General features: G+C 43.1%; 8 non-coding genes across 8 annotated transcripts; all 8 read right to left on the reverse strand.

Moving 5' to 3' along the window:
- Positions 1-1,634: 1,634 nt before the first annotated feature.
- On the reverse strand, positions 1,635-1,706 carry trnac-gca (transfer RNA cysteine (anticodon GCA)). The gene has a single exon. It is a non-coding gene; the product is annotated as a tRNA-Cys (tRNA).
- Positions 1,707-3,615: 1,909 nt separating this feature from the next.
- Positions 3,616-3,687, reverse strand: trnac-gca (transfer RNA cysteine (anticodon GCA)). The gene has a single exon. It is a non-coding gene; the product is annotated as a tRNA-Cys (tRNA).
- Positions 3,688-5,597: 1,910 nt separating this feature from the next.
- trnac-gca (transfer RNA cysteine (anticodon GCA)) lies at positions 5,598-5,669 on the reverse strand. Its single transcript has one exon. It is a non-coding gene; the product is annotated as a tRNA-Cys (tRNA).
- A 1,910-nt stretch (positions 5,670-7,579) lies between these two features.
- On the reverse strand, positions 7,580-7,651 carry trnac-gca (transfer RNA cysteine (anticodon GCA)). Its single transcript has one exon. It is a non-coding gene; the product is annotated as a tRNA-Cys (tRNA).
- A 1,907-nt stretch (positions 7,652-9,558) lies between these two features.
- Positions 9,559-9,630, reverse strand: trnac-gca (transfer RNA cysteine (anticodon GCA)). Its single transcript has one exon. It is a non-coding gene; the product is annotated as a tRNA-Cys (tRNA).
- Positions 9,631-11,778: 2,148 nt separating this feature from the next.
- trnac-gca (transfer RNA cysteine (anticodon GCA)) lies at positions 11,779-11,850 on the reverse strand. The gene has a single exon. It is a non-coding gene; the product is annotated as a tRNA-Cys (tRNA).
- A 1,909-nt stretch (positions 11,851-13,759) lies between these two features.
- On the reverse strand, positions 13,760-13,831 carry trnac-gca (transfer RNA cysteine (anticodon GCA)). Its single transcript has one exon. It is a non-coding gene; the product is annotated as a tRNA-Cys (tRNA).
- A 1,909-nt stretch (positions 13,832-15,740) lies between these two features.
- Positions 15,741-15,812, reverse strand: trnac-gca (transfer RNA cysteine (anticodon GCA)). The gene has a single exon. It is a non-coding gene; the product is annotated as a tRNA-Cys (tRNA).
- Positions 15,813-15,941: the final 129 nt, after the last annotated feature.

Genomic DNA, 15,941 nt, shown 5'->3' on the forward strand with positions numbered 1-15,941 from the left:
AAGATATCAATGGAACAACTAAAGGGATAGAATGTGGAAATGTCATTCTGTTTGAACCAGGTCGTACTGCTCTGGGAATATTTTGCTTTTCTGTTTGTTCATGCAGATCACTGCTGCCGCACACTGAAAGATCTCAAATCCTTCCCCTTTGATAAAGAGAATACACACTTCGGTGAGCAAAGGAACACAATTCACACATGAAGAAACATATTCATTTCGTCCTGGAAAACGTTCAGAGGGAGTTCTGGATTTCTCTCGCCTAGATTTTTCCATTGGATTGTTATTGTCTGGATCCCCTTGGACGAGAGCCCGCAGCTATCAGTCCACGATGAAGTGTCATCATTCTATGTACATCAGACCTCATCTACATTTGGAATCAGTTTTCACAAATAAACTAGGATATTAACAAAGCATAGTGGAGAAGAACTCGGGTTGAGCATTGGCACTGCCGGAGAAATTGAGTGCGAGAGTTCACCCAGGAAAACAGTGAAGTTTCAAAGTAATTGCGCCCGACCTGAACCCTGATATTGAAACACTCATGCTCTTCCGACTGAGATGGCCGAGCATTCAGCTTCTTATCACAGTATTATAACTGCTTGAAAGCAATGGGAGCGAAAGTTATTTTACGCAATCACATTTTCCGTTTCTAAGCTGGAACGCCTTCCGAGCATTATCACAGAATCATAGATTTTACAGTGCACACGTAGGCCCATCGAGTCTGCACCGCCTCACGGAAAGAGTACTTTATATAAACCCACAGCTACTCCCATGCCAATAACCCCAGCTAACATTTTTGGACATTATCATGGAAACCCACGCAGACACAGGGAGAACGTGCATTGCAAACTCCACACGGACAGTGAACCAAGTCGGCAATCCAACCTGCCAAGCATCAGTCCTAACCAATGTACTCCATTTCTGCCATTGTGATCCACTTTCCGCAGGATCTTTTCCTGGAGGAAAAATGTTCCCGCTTTGTGCAATCATTTCAAACTTACATTCGGTTACATATATTAATCAAATTGAATTGCAAACGTGACGGACAAGCAATTGGAAAGAAGTCGCTCGGTAACACAAGTTGCGTGGTGGTGTTGTCGGATTCCCAAAAGTGAGCTTTTCAATTAAATAATGGAACTCAACAGTGAAGACATTCATAATGTTGCTGTGCCTTTTATTTGTGAGAACAGTAAGAGGTGTTCCAACAGCAAGTTAAAGTCCAACAGGTTTGTTTGGAATCTCCAGCTATCGGAGAGCAGCTCCTTCATCATCATTTTGGTGATGCACTCGCTCGGGGATGGCGTGCATACTGCTCAAACGTATATCTCACGAATTGCATGGACCAATATTCACCAAAAATTGGGTGGTATAAAAGGTGGACTTAATGGACCTGCTGAAAATTATGAATGTGCGGATTGGGACAGGTCAACAGATCAAATAGGAAGAAGCTGTTTTCACTGACGTAGTGCAGCAGCATCACATGGGGATTTAACACAAATAAAGAAAAACAGAATCGGCTTCACGTTCAAGCAGCCGATGACTTCTCATAGTGTTCTCCAGACCATGTCTGCATGCAAAGTTATGGTGAGAATTTTCTAAACTGCTGCACTGAAGGAGAAATGACAGCCAAAGAGGACAGGGGGCATCTGGACTCGAACCAGATACCTCTTGATCTGCAGTCAAATGCTCTACCACTGAGCTATACCCCCACAAGCTGTTTCAGAGCAATGATACGACGAATCCTCATTCCACTTAACGAGCTTTGTATTCTGTCTGCTTTTGTCCAAAGTGTGTGTTCGATATATTGGTGACGACCTTCAATTTATTCCCATAGATGCACATTTTTCACAATGTCTCTTGACTTTACATTCGATACGCACTGGAAATATTCAGCAGATCAGGATGAAAGATCAAAAGGGAAACTGTGGAAGAATGGACGGCAGAAGAGATTAAGTAACAAATGGGATGATGGTGAAAAACAGAATAAGATATCAATGGAACAACTAAAGGGATAGAATGTGGAAATGTCATTCTGTTTGAACCAGGTCGTACTGCTCTGGGAATATTTTGCTTTTCTGTTTGTTCATGCAGATCATTGCTGCCGCACACTGAAAGATCTCAAATCCTTCCCCTTTGATAAAGAGAATACACACTTCGGTGAGCAAAGGAACACAATTCACACATGAAGAAACATATTCATTTCGCCCTGGAATACGTTCAGAGGGAGTTCTGGATTTCTCTCGCCTAGATTTTTCCATTGGATTGTTATTGTCTGGATCCCCTTGGACGAGAGCCCGCAGCTATCAGTCCACGATGAAGTGTCATCATTCTATGTACATCAGTCCTCATCTGCATTTGGAATCAGTTTTCACAAATAAACTAGGATATTAACAAAGCATAGTGGAGAAGAACTCGGGTTGAGCATTGGCACTGCCGGAGAAATTGAGTGCGAGAGTTCACCCAGGAAAACAGTGAAGTTTCAAAGTAATTGCGCCCGACGTGAACCCTGATATTGAAACACTCATGCTCTTCCCACTGAGATGGCCGAGCATTCAGCTTCTTATCACAGTATTATAACTGCTTGAAAGCAATGGGAGCGAAAGTTATTTTACGCAATCACATTTTCCGTTTCTAAGCTGGAACGCCTTCCGAGCATTATCACAGAATCATAGATTTTACAGTGCACACGTAGGCCCATCGAGTCTGCACCGCCTCACGGAAAGAGTACTTTATATAAGCCCACAGCTACTCCCATGCCAATAACCCCAGCTAACATTTTTGGACATTATCATGGAAACCCACGCAGACACAGGGAGAACGTGCATTGCAAACTCCACACGGACAGTGAACCAAGTCGGCAATCCAACCTGCCAAGCATCAGTCCTAACCAATGTACTCCATTTCTGCCATTGTGATCCACTTTCCGCAGGATCTTTTCCTGGAGGAAAAATTTTCCCGCTTTGTGCAATCATTTCGAACTTACATTCGGTTACATATATTAATCAAATTGAATTGCAAACGTGACGGACAAGCAATTGGAAAGAAGTCGCTCGGTAACACAAGTTGCGTGGTGGTGTTGTCGGATTCCCAAAAGTGAGCTTTTCAATTAAATAATGGAACTCAACAGTGAAGACATTCATAAAGTTGCTGTGCCTTTTATTTGTGAGAACAGTAAGAGGTGTTCCAACAGCAGGTTAAAGTCCAACAGGTTTGTTTGGAATCTCCAGCTATCGGAGAGCAGCTCCTTCATCATTTTTTTGGTGATGCACTCGCTCGGGGATGGCGTGCATACTGCTCAAACGTATATCTCACGAATTGCATGGACCAATATTCACCAAAAATTGGGTGGTATAAAAGGTGGACTTAATGGACCTGCTGAAAATTATGAATGTGCGGTTTGGGACAGGTCAACAGATCAAATAGGAAGAAGCTGTTTTCACTGACGTAGTGCAGCAGCAGCAAATGGGGATTTAACAAAATAAAGAAAAACTGAATCGGCTTCACGTTCAAGCAGCCGATGACTTCTCATCGTGTTCTCGAGACCATGTCTGCATGCAAAGTTATGGTGAGAATTTTCTAAACTGCTGCACTGAAGGAGAAATGACAGCCAAAGAGAACAGGGGGCATCTGGACCCGAACCAGAGACCTCTTAATCTGCAGTCAAATGCTCTACCACTGAGCTATACCCCCACAAGCTGTTTCAGAGCAATGATACGATGAATCCTCATTCCACTTATCGCGCTTTGTATTCTGTCTACTTTAGTCGAAAGTGTGTGTTCGATATATTGGTGACGACCTTCAATTTATTCCCGTAGATGCACATTTTTCACAATGTCTCTTGACTTTACATTCGATACGCACTGGAAATATTCAGCAGATCAGGATGAAAGATCAAAAGGGAAACTGTGGAAGAATGGACGGCAGAAGAGATTAAGTAACAAATGGAATGATGGTGAAAAACAGAATAAGATATCAATGGAACAACTAAAGGGATAGAATGTGGAAATGTCATTCTGTTTGAACCAGGTCGTACTGCTCTGGGAATATTTTGCTTTTCTGTTTGTTCATGCAGATCACTGCTGCCGCACACTGAAAGATCTCAAATCCTTCCCCTTTGATAAAGAGAATACACACTTCGGTGAGCAAAGGAACACAATTCACACATGAAGAAACATATTCATTTCGTCCTGGAAAACGTTCAGAGGGAGTTCTGGATTTCTCTCGCCTAGATTTTTCCATTGGATTGTTATTGTCTGGATCCCCTTGGACGAGAGCCCGCAGCTATCAGTCCACGATGAAGTGTCATCATTCTATGTACATCAGTCCTCATCTACATTTGGAATCAGTTTTCACAAATAAACTAGGATATTAACAAAGCATAGTGGAGAAGAACTCGGGTTGAGCATTGGCACTGCCGGAGAAATTGAGTGCGAGAGTTCACCCAGGAAAACAGTGAAGTTTCAAAGTAATTGCGCCCGACGTGAACCCTGATATTGAAACACTCATGCTCTTCCCACTGAGATGGCCGAGCATTCAGCTTCTTATCACAGTATTATAACTGCTTGAAAGCAATGGGAGCGAAAGTTATTTTACGCAATCACATTTTCCGTTTCTAGGCTGGAACGCCTTCCGAGCATTATCACAGAATCATAGATTTTACAGTGCACACGTAGGCCCATCGAGTCTGCACCGCCTCACGGAAAGAGTACTTTATATAAGCCCACAGCTACTCCCATGCCAATAACCCCAGCTAACATTTTTGGACATTATCATGGAAACCCACGCAGACACAGGGAGAACGTGCATTGCAAACTCCACACGGACAGTGAACCAAGTCGGCAATCCAACCTGCCAAGCATCAGTCCTAACCAATGTACTCCATTTCTGCCATTGTGATCCACTTTCCGCAGGATCTTTTCCTGGAGGAAAAATTTTCCCGCTTTGTGCAATCATTTCGAACTTACATTCGGTTACATATATTAATCAAATTGAATTGCAAACGTGACGGACAAGCAATTGGAAAGAAGTCGCTCGGTAACACAAGTTGCGTGGTGGTGTTGTCGGATTCCCAAAAGTGAGCTTTTCAATTAAATAATGGAACTCAACAGTGAAGACATTCATAAAGTTGCTGTGCCTTTTATTTGTGAGAACAGTAAGAGGTGTTCCAACAGCAGGTTAAAGTCCAACAGGTTTGTTTGGAATCTCCAGCTATCGGAGAGCAGCTCCTTCATCATTTTTTTCGTGATGCACTCGCTCGGGGATGGCGTGCATACTGCTCCAACGTATATCTCACGAATTGCATGGACCAATATTCACCAAAAATTGGGTGGTATAAAAGGTGGACTTAAAGGACCTGCTGAAAATTATGGATGTGCGGATTGGGACAGGTCAACAGATCAAATAGGAAGAAGCTGTTTTCACTGACGTAGTGCAGCAGCAGCAAATGGGGATTTAACACAAATAAAGAAAAACAGAATCGGCTTCACGTTCAAGCAGCCGATGACTTCTCATCGTGTTCTCGAGACCATGTCTGCATGCAAAGTTATGGTGAGAATTTTCTAAACTGCTGCACTGAAGGAGAAATGACAGCCAAAGAGGACAGGGGGCATCTGGACTCGAACCAGAGACCTCTTAATCTGCAGTCAAATGCTCTACCACTGAGCTATACCCCCACTAGCTGTTTCCGAGCAATGATACGATGAATCCTCATTCCACTTATCGCGCTTTGTATTCTGTCTACTTTAGTCCAAAGTGTGTGTTCGGTATATTGGTGACGACCTTCAATTTATTCCCGTAGATGCACATTTTTCACAATGTCTCTTGACTTTACATTCGATACGCACTGGAAATATTCAGCAGATCAGGATGAAAGATCAAAAGGGAAACTGTGGAAGAATGGACGGCAGAAGAGATTAAGTAACAAATGGGATGATGGTGAAAAACAGAATAAGATATCAATGGAACAACTAAAGGGATAGAATGTGGAAATGTCATTCTGTTTGAACCAGGTCATACTGCTCTGGGAATATTTTGCTTTTCTGTTTGTTCATGCAGATCATTGCTGCCGCACACTGAAAGATCTCAAATCCTTCCCCTTTGATAAAGAGAATACACACTTCGGTGAGCAAAGGAACACAATTCACACATGAAGAAACATATTCATTTCGCCCTGGAATACGTTCAGAGGGAGTTCTGGATTTCTCTCGCCTAGATTTTTCCATTGGATTGTTATTGTCTGGATCCCCTTGGACGAGAGCCCGCAGCTATCAGTCCACGATGAAGTGTCATCATTCTATGTACATCAGTCCTCATTTGCATTTGGAATCAGTTTTCACAAATAAACTAGGATATTAACAAAGCATAGTGGAGAAGAACTTGGGTTGAGCATTGGCACTGCCGGAGAAATTGAGTGCGAGAGTTCACCCAGGAAAACAGTGAAGTTTCAAAGTAATTGCGCCCGACGTGAACCCTGATATTGAAACACTCATGCTCTTCCCACTGAGATGGCCGAGCACTCAGCTTCTTATCACAGTATTATAACTGCTTGAAAGCAATGGGAGCAAAAGTTATTTTACGCAATCACATTTTCCGTTTCTAAGCTGGAACGCATTCCGAGCATTATCACAGAATCATAGATTTTACAGTGCACACGTAGGCCCATCGAGTCTGCACCGCCTCACGGAAAGAGTACTTTATATAAGCCCACAGCTACTCCCATGCCAATAACCCCAGCTAACATTTTTGGACATTATCATGGAAACCCACGCAGACACAGGGAGAACGTGCATTGCAAACTCCACACGGACAGTGAACCAAGTCGGCAATCCAACCTGCCAAGCATCAGTCCTAACCAATGTACTCCATTTCTGCCATTGTGATCCACTTTCCGCAGGATCTTTTCCTGGAGGAAAAATTTTCCCGCTTTGTGCAATCATTTCGAACTTACATTCGGTTACATATATTAATCAAATTGAATTGCAAACGTGACGGACAAGCAATTGGAAAGAAGTCGCTCGGTAACACAAGTTGCGTGGTGGTGTTGTCGGATTCCCAAAAGTGAGCTTTTCAATTAAATAATGGAACTCAACAGTGAAGACATTCATAAAGTTGCTGTGCCTTTTATTTGTGAGAACAGTAAGAGGTGTTCCAACAGCAGGTTAAAGTCCAACAGGTTTGTTTGGAATCTCCAGCTATCGGAGAGCAGCTCGTTCATCATTTTTTTGGTGATGCACTCGCTCGGGGATGGCGTGCATACTGCTCAAACGTATATCTCACGAATTGCATGGACCAATATTCACCAAAAATTGGGTGGTATAAAAGGTGGACTTAATGGACCTGCTGAAAATTATGAATGTGCGGATTGGGACAGGTCAACAGATCAAATAGGAAGAAGCTGTTTTCACTGACGTAGTGCAGCAGCAGCAAATGGGGATTTAACACAAATAAAGAAAAACAGAATCGGCTTCACGTTCAAGCAGCCGATGACTTCTCATAATGTTCTCCAGACCATGTCTGCATGCAAAGTTATGGTGAGAATTTTCTAAACTGCTGCACTGAAGGAGAAATGACAGCCAAAGAGGACAGGGGGCATCTGGACTCAAACCAGAGACCTCTTGATCTGCAGTCAAATGCTCTACCACTGAGCTATACCCCCACAAGCTGTTTCAGAGCAATGATACGATGAATCCTCATTCCACTTAACGAGCTTTGTATTCTGTCTGCTTTTGTCCAAAGTGTGTGTTCGATATATTGCTGACGACCTTCAATTTATTCCCGTAGATGCACATTTTTCACAATGTCTCTTGACTTTACATTCGATACGCACTGGAAATATTCAGCAGATCAGGATGAAAGATCAAAAGGGAAACTGTGGAAGAATGGACGGCAGAAGAGATTAAGTAACAAATGGGATGATGGTGAGAAACAGAATAAGATATCAATGGAACAACTAAAGGGATAGAATGTGGAAATGTCATTCTGTTTGAACCAGGTCGTACTGCTCTGGGAATATTTTGCTTTTCTGTTTGTTCATGCAGATCACTGCTGCCGCACACTGAAAGATCTCAAATCCTTCCCCTTTGATAAAGAGAATACACACTTCGGTGAGCAAAGGAACACAATTCACACATGAAGAAACATATTCATTTCGCCCTGGAATACGTTCAGAGGGAGTTCTGGATTTCTCTCGCCTAGATTTTTCCATTGGATTGTTATTGTCTGGATCCCCTTGGACGAGAGCCCGCAGCTATCAGTCCACGATGAAGTGTCATCATTCTATGTAGATCAGTCCTCATCTGCATTTGGAATCAGTTTTCACAAATAAACTAGGATATTAACAAAGCATAGTCGAGAAGAACTCGGGTTGAGCATTGGCACTGCCGGAGAAATTGAGTGCGAGAGTTCACCCAGGAAAACAGTGAAGTTTCAAAGTAATTGCGCCCGACGTGAACCCTGATATTGAAACACTCATGCTCTTCCCACTGAGATGGCCGAGCATTCAGCTTCTTATCACAGTATTATAACTGCTTGAAAGCAATGGGAGCAAAAGTTATTTTACGCAATCACATTTTCCGTTTCTAAGCTGGAACGCCTTCCGAGCATTATCACAGAATCATAGATTTTACAGTGCACACGTAGGCCCATCGAGTCTGCACCGCCTCACATAAAGAGTACTTTATATAAACCCACAGCTACTCCCATGCCAATAACCCCAGCTAACATTTTTGGACATTATCATGGAAACCCACGCAGACACAGGGAGAACGTGCATTGCAAACTCCACACGGACAGTGAACCAAGTCGGCAATCCAGCTGCCAAGCATCAGTCCTAACCAATGTACTCCATTTCTGCCATTGTGATCCACTTTCCGCAGGATCTTTTCCTGGAGGAAAAATTTTCCCGCTTTGTGCAATCATTTCGAACTTACATTCAGTTACATATATTAATCAAATTGAATTGCAAACGTGACGGACAAGCAATTGGAAAGAAGTCGCTCGGTAACACAAGTTGCGTGGTGGTGTTGTCGGATTCCCAAAAGTGAGCTTTTCAATTAAATAATGGAACTCAACAGTGAAGACATTCATAAAGTTGCTGTGCCTTTTATTTGTGAGAACAGTAAGAGGTGTTCCAACAGCAGGTTAAAGTCCAACAGGTTTGTTTGGAATCTCCAGCTATCGGAGAGCAGCTCCTTCATCATTTTTTTGGTGATGCACTCGCTCGGGGATGGCGTGCATACTGCTCAAACGTATATCTCACGAATTGCATGGACCAATATTCACCAAAAATTGGGTGGTATAAAAGGTGACTTAATGGACCTGCTGAAAATTATGAATGTGCGGTTTGGGACAGGTCAACAGATCAAATAGGAAGAAGCTGTTTTCACTGACGTAGTGCAGCAGCAGCAAATGGGGATTTAACAAAATAAAGAAAAACAGAATCGGCTTCACGTTCAAGCAGCCGATGACCTCTCATCGTGTTCTCCAGACCATGTCTGCATGCAAAGTTGTGGTGAGAATTTTCTAAACTGCTGCACTGAAGGAGAAATGACAGCCAAAGAGGACAGGGGGCATCTGGACTCGAACCAGAGACCTCTTGATCTGCAGTCAAATGCTCTACCACTGAGCTATACCCCCACAAGATGTTTCAGAGCAATGATACGATGAATCCTCATTCCACTTATCGAGCTTTGTATTCTGTCTGCTTTAGTCCTGTGGCGCACAAAGACTCCGTGAGACAAACAGAGTGAAGTCGATGAGGCTTTATTAAGCGTGTCTGTTCCCCAGCAGCCCGATAGTAAACTGGCATGCGGGGGAAGGCACCGGCTTCTTATACTTCGCCTTCAGGGCGGAGTATGAGGTCAACGGCCAACCAGGACCCGGGATCTGTCAGCCAATGACATTAGGGCTTCCAGTCCCACATGACCCCCAATACATACTACCACAAGTCCAAAGTGTGTGTTCGATATATTGGTGACGACCTTCAATTTATTCCCGTAGATGCACATTTTTCACAATGTCTCTTGACTTTACATTCGATACGCACTGGAAATATTCAGCAGATCAGGATGAAAGATCAAAAGGGAAACTGTGGAAGAATGGACGGCAGAAGAGATGAAGTAACAAATGGGATGATGGTGAAAAACAGAATAAGATATCAATGGAACAACTAAAGGGATAGAATGTGGAAATGTCATTCTGTTTGAACCAGGTCGTACTGCTCTGGGAATATTTTGCTTTTCTGTTTGTTCATGCAGATCACTGCTGCCGCACACTGAAAGATCTCAAATCCTTCCCCTTTGATAAAGAGAATACACACTTCGGTGAGCAAAGGAACACAATTCACACATGAAGAAACATATTCATTTCGTCCTGGAAAACGTTCAGAGGGAGTTCTGGATTTCTCTCGCCTAGATTTTTCCATTGGATTGTTATTGTCTGGATCCCCTTGGACGAGAGCCCGCAGCTATCAGTCCACGATGAAGTGTCATCATTCTATGTACATCAGACCTCATCTACATTTGGAATCAGTTTTCACAAATAAACTAGGATATTAACAAAGCATAGTGGAGAAGAACTCGGGTTGAGCATTGGCACTGCCGGAGAAATTGAGTGCGAGAGTTCACCCAGGAAAACAGTGAAGTTTCAAAGTAATTGCGCCCGACCTGAACCCTGATATTGAAACACTCATGCTCTTCCGACTGAGATGGCCGAGCATTCAGCTTCTTATCACAGTATTATAACTGCTTGAAAGCAATGGGAGCGAAAGTTATTTTACGCAATCACATTTTCCGTTTCTAAGCTGGAACGCCTTCCGAGCATTATCACAGAATCATAGATTTTACAGTGCACACGTAGGCCCATCGAGTCTGCACCGCCTCACGGAAAGAGTACTTTATATAAACCCACAGCTACTCCCATGCCAATAACCCCAGCTAACATTTTTGGACATTATCATGGAAACCCACGCAGACACAGGGAGAACGTGCATTGCAAACTCCACACGGACAGTGAACCAAGTCGGCAATCCAACCTGCCAAGCATCAGTCCTAACCAATGTACTCCATTTCTGCCATTGTGATCCACTTTCCGCAGGATCTTTTCCTGGAGGAAAAATGTTCCCGCTTTGTGCAATCATTTCAAACTTACATTCGGTTACATATATTAATCAAATTGAATTGCAAACGTGACGGACAAGCAATTGGAAAGAAGTCGCTCGGTAACACAAGTTGCGTGGTGGTGTTGTCGGATTCCCAAAAGTGAGCTTTTCAATTAAATAATGGAACTCAACAGTGAAGACATTCATAATGTTGCTGTGCCTTTTATTTGTGAGAACAGTAAGAGGTGTTCCAACAGCAAGTTAAAGTCCAACAGGTTTGTTTGGAATCTCCAGCTATCGGAGAGCAGCTCCTTCATCATCATTTTGGTGATGCACTCGCTCGGGGATGGCGTGCATACTGCTCAAACGTATATCTCACGAATTGCATGGACCAATATTCACCAAAAATTGGGTGGTATAAAAGGTGGACTTAATGGACCTGCTGAAAATTATGAATGTGCGGATTGGGACAGGTCAACAGATCAAATAGGAAGAAGCTGTTTTCACTGACGTAGTGCAGCAGCATCACATGGGGATTTAACACAAATAAAGAAAAACAGAATCGGCTTCACGTTCAAGCAGCCGATGACTTCTCATAGTGTTCTCCAGACCATGTCTGCATGCAAAGTTATGGTGAGAATTTTCTAAACTGCTGCACTGAAGGAGAAATGACAGCCAAAGAGGACAGGGGGCATCTGGACTCGAACCAGATACCTCTTGATCTGCAGTCAAATGCTCTACCACTGAGCTATACCCCCACAAGCTGTTTCAGAGCAATGATACGACGAATCCTCATTCCACTTAACGAGCTTTGTATTCTGTCTGCTTTTGTCCAAAGTGTGTGTTCGATATATTGGTGACGACCTTCAATTTATTCCCATAGATGCACATTTTTCACAATGTCTCTTGACTTTACATTCGATACGCACTGGAAATATTCAGCAGATCAGGATGAAAGATCAAAAGGGAAACTGTGGAAGAATGGACGGCAGAAGAGATTAAGTAACAAATGGGATGATGGTGAAAAACAGAATAAGATATCAATGGAACAACTAAAGGGATAGAATGTGGAAATGTCATTCTGTTTGAACCAGGTCGTACTGCTCTGGGAATATTTTGCTTTTCTGTTTGTTCATGCAGATCACTGCTGCCGCACACTGAAAGATCTCAAATCCTTCCCCTTTGATAAAGAGAATACACACTTCGGTGAGCAAAGGAACACAATTCACACATGAAGAAACATATTCATTTCGCCCTGGAATACGTTCAGAGGGAGTTCTGGATTTCTCTCGCCTAGATTTTTCCATTGGATTGTTATTGTCTGGATCCCCTTGGACGAGAGCCCGCAGCTATCAGTCCACGATGAAGTGTCATCATTCTATGTACATCAGTCCTCATCTGCATTTGGAATCAGTTTTCACAAATAAACTAGGATATTAACAAAGCATAGTGGAGAAGAACTCGGGTTGAGCATTGGCACTGCCGGAGAAATTGAGTGCGAGAGTTCACCCAGGAAAACAGTGAAGTTTCAAAGTAATTGCGCCCGACGTGAACCCTGATATTGAAACACTCATGCTCTTCCCACTGAGATGGCCGAGCATTCAGCTTCTTATCACAGTATTATAACTGCTTGAAAGCAATGGGAGCAAAAGTTATTTTACGCAATCACATTTTCCGTTTCTAAGCTGGAACGCCTTCCGAGCATTATCACAGAATCATAGATTTTACAGTGCACACGTAGGCCCATCGAGTCTGCACCGCCTCACGGAAAGAGTACTTTATATAAACCCACAGCTACTCCCATGCCAATAACCCCAGCTAACATTTTTGGACATTATCATGGAAACCCACGCAGACACAGGGAGAACGTGCATTGCAAACTCCACACGGACAGTGAACCAAGTCGGCAATCCAACCTGCCAAGCATCAGTCCTAACCAATGTACTCCATTTCTGCCATTGTGATCCACTTTCCGCAGGATCTTTTCCTGGAGGAAAAATGTTCCCGCTTTGTGCAATCATTTCAAACTTACATTCGGTTACATATATTAATCAAATTGAATTGCAAACGTGACGGACAAGCAATTGGAAAGAAGTCGCTCGGTAACACAAGTTGCGTGGTGGTGTTGTCGGATTCCCAAAAGTGAGCTTTTCAATTAAATAATGGAACTCAACAGTGAAGACATTCATAATGTTGCTGTGCCTTTTATTTGTGAGAACAGTAAGAGGTGTTCCAACAGCAGGTTAAAGTCCAACAGGTTTGTTTGGAATCTCCAGCTATCGGAGAGCAGCTCCTTCATCATCATTTTGGTGATGCACTCGCTCGGGGATGGCGTGCATACTGCTCAAACGTATATCTCACGAATTGCATGGACCAATATTCACCAAAAATTGGGTGGTATAAAAGGTGGACTTAATGGACCTGCTGAAAATTATGAATGTGCGGATTGGGACAGGTCAACAGATCAAATAGGAAGAAGCTGTTTTCACTGACGTAGTGCAGCAGCAGTAAATGGGGATTTAACAAAATAAAGAAAAACAGAATCGGCTTCACGTTCAAGCAGCCGATGACCTCTCATAGTGTTCTCCAGACCATGTCTGCATGCAAAGTTGTGGTGAGAATTTTCTCAACTGCTGCACTGAAGGAGAAATGACAGCCAAAGAGGACAGGGGGCATCTGGACTTGAACCAGAGACCTCTTGATCTGCAGTCAAATGCTCTACCACTGAGCTATACCCCCACAAGCTGTTTCAGAGCAATGATACGATGAATCCTCATTCCACTTATCGCGCTTTGTATTCTGTCTGCTTTAGTCCAAAGTGTGTGTTCGATATATTGGTGACGACCTTCAATTTATTCCCGTAGATGCACATTTTTCACAATGTCTCTTGACTTTACAATCGATACGCACTGGAAATATTCAGCAGATCAGGATGAATGATCAAAAGGGAAACTGTGGAAGAATGGACGGCAGAAGAGATTAAGTAACAAATGGGATGATGGTGAAAAACAGAATAAGATATCAATGGAACAACTAAAGGGATAGAATGTGGAAATGTCATTCTGTTTGAACCAGGTCGTACTGCTCTGGGAATATTTTGCTTTTCTGTTTGTTCATGCAGATCACTGCTGCCGCACACTGAAAGATCTCAAATCCTTCCCCTTTGATAAAGAGAATACACACTTCGGTGAGCAAAGGAACACAATTCACACATGAAGAAACATATTCATTTCGTCCTGGAAAACGTTCAGAGGGAGTTCTGGATTTCTCTCGCCTAGATTTTTCCATTGGATTGTTATTGTCTGGATCCCCTTGGACGAGAGCCCGCAGCTATCAGTCCACGATGATGTGTCATCATTCTATGTACATCAGTCCTCATCTGCATTTGGAATCAGTTTTCACAAATAAACTAGGATATTAACAAAGCATAGTGGAGAAGAACTTGGGTTGAGCATTGGCACTGCCGGAGAAATTGAGTGCGAGAGTTCACCCAGGAAAACAGTGAAGTTTCAAAGTAATTGCGCCCGACGTGAACCCTGATATTGAAACACTCATGCTCTTCCCACTGAGATGGCCGAGCATTCAGCTTCTTATCACAGTATTATAACTGCTTGAAAGCAATGGGAGCGAAAGTTATTTTACGCAATCACATTTTCCGTTTCTAAGCTGGAACGCCTTCCGAGCATTATCACAGAATCATAGATTTTACAGTGCACACGTAGGCCCATCGAGTCTGCACCGCCTCACGGAAAGAGTACTTTATATAAGCCCACAGCTACTCCCATGCCAATAACCCCAGCTAACATTTTTGGACATTATCATGGAAACCCACGCAGACACAGGGAGAACGTGCATTGCAAACTCCACACGGACAGTGAACCAAGTCGGCAATCCAACCTGCCAAGCATCAGTCCTAACCAATGTACTCCATTTCTGCCATTGTGATCCACTTTCCGCAGGATCTTTTCCCGGAGGAAAAATTTTCCCGCTTTGTGCAATCATTTCGAACTTACATTCGGTTACATATATTAATCAAATTGAATTGCAAACGTGACGGACAAGCAATTGGAAAGAAGTCGCTCGGTAACACAAGTTGCGTGGTGGTGTTGTCGGATTCCCAAAAGTGAGCTTTTCAATTAAATAATGGAACTCAACAGTGAAGACATTCATAAAGTTGCTGTGCCTTTTATTTGTGAGAACAGTAAGAGGTGTTCCAACAGCAGGTTAAAGTCCAACAGGTTTGTTTGGAATCTCCAGCTATCGGAGAGCAGCTCCTTCATCATTTTTTTGGTGATGCACTCGCTCGGGGATGGCGTGCATACTGCTCAAACGTATATCTCACGAATTGCATGGACCAATATTCACCAAAAATTGGGTGGTATAAAAGGTGGACTTAATGGACCTGCTGAAAACTATGAATGTGCGGTTTGGGACAGGTCAACAGATCAAATAGGAAGAAGCTGTTTTCACTGACGTAGTGCAGCAGCAGCAAATGGGGATTTAACAAAATAAAGTAAAACAGAATCAGCTTCACGTTCAAGCAGCCGATGACCTCTCATCGTGTTCTCCAGACCATGTCTGCATGCAAATTTGTGGTGAGAATTTTCTAAACTGCTGCACTGAAGGAGAAATGACAGCCAAAGAGGACAGGGGGCATCTGGACTTGAACCAGAGACCTCTTGATCTGCAGTCAAATGCTCTACCACTGAGCTATACCCCCACAAGCTGTTTCAGAGCAATGATACGATGAATCCTCATTCCACTTATCGCGCTTTGTATTCTGTCTGCTTTAGTCCAAAGTGTGTGTTCGATATATTGGTGACGACCTTCAATTTATTCCCGTAGATGC

The sequence above is a fragment of the Scyliorhinus torazame genome, unplaced genomic scaffold (genome assembly GCF_047496885.1).
Source record: "Scyliorhinus torazame isolate Kashiwa2021f unplaced genomic scaffold, sScyTor2.1 scaffold_185, whole genome shotgun sequence".
NCBI lineage: Eukaryota > Metazoa > Chordata > Chondrichthyes > Carcharhiniformes > Scyliorhinidae > Scyliorhinus > Scyliorhinus torazame.